Source organism: Triticum dicoccoides, chromosome 5B (genome assembly GCF_002162155.2).
Source record: "Triticum dicoccoides isolate Atlit2015 ecotype Zavitan chromosome 5B, WEW_v2.0, whole genome shotgun sequence".
NCBI lineage: Eukaryota > Viridiplantae > Streptophyta > Magnoliopsida > Poales > Poaceae > Triticum > Triticum dicoccoides.
In genome coordinates, this window is record NC_041389.1 from 181798137 (window position 1) to 181802702 (window position 4566).

At 41.7% G+C, this 4566-nt stretch overlaps 1 long non-coding RNA gene across 2 annotated transcripts; it reads right to left on the bottom strand.

Moving 5' to 3' along the window:
- Positions 1–2660: 2660 nt before the first annotated feature.
- LOC119308013 lies at positions 2661–4566 on the bottom strand. Of its 2 annotated transcripts, XR_005149725.1 has the most exons (4): positions 4542–4566; positions 4228–4451; positions 4078–4119; positions 2661–3050 (listed from the first exon to the last, which is right to left on the bottom strand). It is a non-coding gene; the product is annotated as an uncharacterized LOC119308013 (long non-coding RNA). The 2 variants fall into 2 exon arrangements; XR_005149724.1 differs by having other exon boundaries at positions 4228–4560.

Genomic DNA, 4566 nt, shown 5'->3' on the forward strand with positions numbered 1-4566 from the left:
GATTTGGTGGTCCAGGGTTGCTCACCAGCGTCGGGATCTACGGTGAACCGTCTCGGCTCCGGCCAGATCCAAACAAAGATGGCGGTGGTTGTGGAGGGTTTTAGAAAGATTTTCCGAAGGGGGCGCCAGAGGAGGGGTAGGGTATATATAGGTCGTTTTCCTTGGGGAGGAGGTAGGCCATGGGCTAGGGTTTGGTGATCGTGTGCGCGGTGGCGGCGGCGTGCGCGTGTTGAGCTTCTCTATTTCGTGTAGAGGAAGATGAAGACGAGGTGGACCCAGCGATCAGAGGGAAAACAAAAAAATGAGGGGGAGAGGGTTACGTGGGAGAGAGAGCACGAGGGAAAGGGGTGGCGGCGGCTCCTGGGAGTTGGGAGCGCTCGCCTGGGTAGCTCCCGTGCGAGCCTGGGCTCTGAAGCTCGACTGGCTCGGCTGGCCTGGCGGGCTTCTTTTTTTTGAATAACAGGGAGGAAAAAAATATAGGCATATAATATATCAAAATTTTCAGAAAAAAAAATCCTAAATGATGAGCATTTTATCATGGTCAAATAAAATAGAGAAAAATTCAAATGAGGCAAACAGTGCTACTATTGAAATAAAACCCAATAAAAAACATTTTTAAAATACTAAAATGATTTCAAATTTATTTTTCTCCATTTTTATGCTGTAGGGAATCATTTTTCCCTAATTTCTATATATTTTGTTTTTGGAGAAAAATAATTTAAATATAAACCAAAATAACTCCAAATTGAAAGTTGGTTTCAAATTAACTTCAAAGGGACTTTCAGTTTGATTCTTTTAAACTTCCCACTCATATTTCATATAATTTGAAGAAGTCATTTTTTCTTCTCTCATGAAAATCATTGAGTTGCATAAAGTTTCTGAATTTGAAATATTTTCAGATGGAATTCAAATCTTTTCAAAAACCCTTTTCATTTCAATTGGAAGAAGTCATATCATTTTCACTCTAGGGTTTTGTGATGAAATGAATTTGAATTCATTGAGAACCAAAAAAGGCAAATGGAAAGTCTGGGAAAGTCATTTCATTCCCTCTCATTCAACTTTCAAAAGTTTGAAATTTCACTCACTTTCAGTCAATCAATCACACAACAATCAAACAAACAATCGTAAATATTTATTTAGTATAACATTCCAAATTTTAGAATTTTGGGATGTTACATTCATAGTTCTTGTAATCCCAAGAGCGGTTGGAAAATCGACAAATTGCTATCTTCCGTAGACGATAGTCACCATGATCGTATTTGAACGTACGTAGATCATCTGTGTGCTCAACCTCGGGGCAGTCTGTGATTTTTGGAAGTGGAACCCGGTGACGAGTGTACACATTCACAAGTTCCCACTCACAGTTATACCCAATATAAACAACCCAATCTCCATTTGCGCCTGCCCAAGCCTTACCCTCAAGCGATGGCATCTTAACATCACATGTATCATTATCAAGCGGCATCAACTTGCACAAGGTGAGGCTTCCGTCGTCCCCACGCCGGCGACCGGCGTCATGGCGAAGAAGATAGGGGAGATCAAACCGCTCCTGAACCCTTGGGTTCTTTGCAATGATGTTATTTGTTGGTCGAGAATGGACTTGAATGAACTTGCCATGCTAGCCGAGGTGATGACGTCGCACCGATCAATGAGTTCCTCCACAACATCATCTTTTAGATCGGGGCAAGAATAACAGGGTCGTTTCCGGCCTGTTCCCTCCATGGAGAAGACGATCGAACAATGGCAGAAGGAAGGGTGAAGGCAAATGGAGGGAGGAAGAGCGTGCGACAACAGTTCCAAATCGAGAGGGAAAGGCGAAGAGGCGGTGGACGGTTGCCACGGTACACGAAGAGGCTAGTGGGGAGTGAACGGTTGCCACAGAGGGGTCACACACTGACAACAAGGCCGTCCTCTCAGACCTAGCGCCCGCGCGGGATGGCCTCCGTCCCCCACATGAGCGAAGCCACTTCGCACCCCACACGGTTGGTCCGCCAAGCCGCTAAGAGCAAGTACTACAATCGTGGGCTTATAGCCTGCTTACATGGCAATTTTGCCTATGTGGAGGAGAGAGACATGAAGGATTCCTGCAACAAGGACAAGCGTGCCTGGCACTCGGCCTGGATGAAGAAACTCGACAAAGCTCACGTCGTGTACGCGGCCAAGGAGACATACACGTGCTACGACATATACAGGCGGATCGTTGACATGAGGAAGTGCCTCCTTCCCCAAAACGGCCAGGGATCCAGCCGGAAGCAGAGCAATGGCAAGCGTCGTCGCAATAAGAAGTAGATGATTAGATCCTCGTTTTTTCTAATTTAGTATGCATGTAATTGCTTATTTTGGGGTGTGAAAATGTTATGTGTGTAGTCACTTGTGTAATTATATGCTTAATTTGGTTATGCAATATTGTCTTTTTAAGTATATTAGTTGACTCGTTGCGTCAAATGGCGCAGAGACCCCCTAAAGACATGTTGTCGATGAAAATAGTTTCATTTTGCAAGGACATATTGTAGTAGAAAGCCCATGTATCAAAAATGATATATTGAAAATATGTTTATCATGCTGAGAAATTTGAGCTTGAAAAAAAAAACATATTTGTATAACATGTATAGAAAGCATTTTTAGTTGAAAATATGGTTATTACGCTGAGAGATCTGAGATTGAGAAAACAACATATTTGTATAAGAACGTCACATGGCAGAATGACCCAGTGGCAACATGTAGTGCTAAATGTTAATTACAAATCTGTAGGTTTGGGCAATCTTCTCATTTTTCTAAGTTTTGAAATTGCCAATATACTGGTATGCTTTCCTGATTCTTGATTACATACATCACTGACATGAAGCAACAAATCAACACATTAGCTGATCCAACAAAATAGGGAAACTGTAAACCACATTCTTTGGTCTATACTTCCCATGCTTGAGCCGTAAAACATTTTTGCCTTTTTTCCGAAGCGTGGGCAGCATGACCGTAAATGTTGACCCTTCATTCTCTTTGCTAAGCGGTGAGAGTACCACCCAATAGATGCTTCCATTTATCTGTTAGGGCTGCAAAAAAATAGTCATGTACAGTTAACTTCAAATTATATTAAGTTGCACTCTCACATCTTTAAAAGCATTCTGGAAAATTAAGAGTATGTAACATTATAAGATTGCATTAAAAATTTAATAGCCGCAGCTATAAGCAAATTTCAGAAAGACTCCAAGTTCAGTAAGTGACAACTGAAGACCGTAATAATCAACAATTGTAAACACCTAGCATAATTTGATAATTTAGGAGTGGATACCGACTGGACGCATAACATAACTTGATTACAATACAAACATCTGCTATGCATGAGCATCACAAGCCTGTCAAGCTTGAAACCAAGTTTGCGTCTCATCCTTGAATTGTGCCGCTGTAATTGACCAGCGATCACAATATTAGGTCACACCGTGATTTATTCAAGAAGGCTTACTGTGAATTGTAAGGAAATGAAATAAAAACCAGATACCAAATTGTTGCAGATGCACTCATGGGATAAACTCCGAAGCATAAAAGTAGTCAGCAGATGAAATTAGAAAAAACAATACAATTAGACTCACTTGATATGTTGCAGGTTAGACTCAAATCTGAGACACGCAAAATTAAGGTGTGATTTGACTGTATACAGATTATGCCCAAACACAATTGCTTGTTTTTGGACGAACAAAAGAGGGAAACTATTGCTACAGAAGATAGAATGAAGAAACCTCATCATGGGCATACCTTCAAATAATATATAGAATGTTTGGAAACATATTTAGACATTAAGAATAATGTTGGCCTACTTTAAAAATGTTGCTATGGTGGGTAGATGGCCTGACCCACTTGCATCCCTGAATCATATGCAAAACTACCTTTTACTGGCACGTCCGTGGCTATAAAATATAAAAGACTGGCAATAAGATTGTCTACCACTCCTATGGATGATTCCCTTTCTACCATGCTTTGGTCAAGTCTAAATGCTTAAACTGTTCTGCTATCCTAAAACCAAAAGGTAACATCTCAAATAGTGTTGTTTCTTTAAAATGAATCTGGGTTAGAGTATAGTACCCTTTCTTGAAGGGTATCATTGGCAGCCTTCAGTATGCATTCCTGCAAAACATTGGCACAAAAAGACACTGATGAAGGGAATTGTTGTGCTCATCTTTCTACAAGTTCAAGAAATCTCATTAGAGAAATAAAATTTCATGTGGAGCGAACCTTGGTCTTGAGCATCTTAATCTCCCTAAATATAATCCGCATCTGCTCAACATAAAGGGGCAGTGTATCAAAAGTAATAAGTTCTGAAAACACATCTGTTCTGAACACACACACACTCCCCGCCACCGCTGCCTCAAGTCTCCTCGAGCTGCCATTCTTTCCTCAATAACGGACAACTCCAGCCGCCTCCCTGCTCGACGGTGACTGCTCTAGCCCTCCTCTCCCTGTGATGGATGGAGGCACAGATCCGCGCGAAGCAGCCGTTATGGGGTAAACAAGGAGAACAACAACTAAGGTAGGGGGCGGGTACTCACAGGCACATCATGATGAGCACCGTCC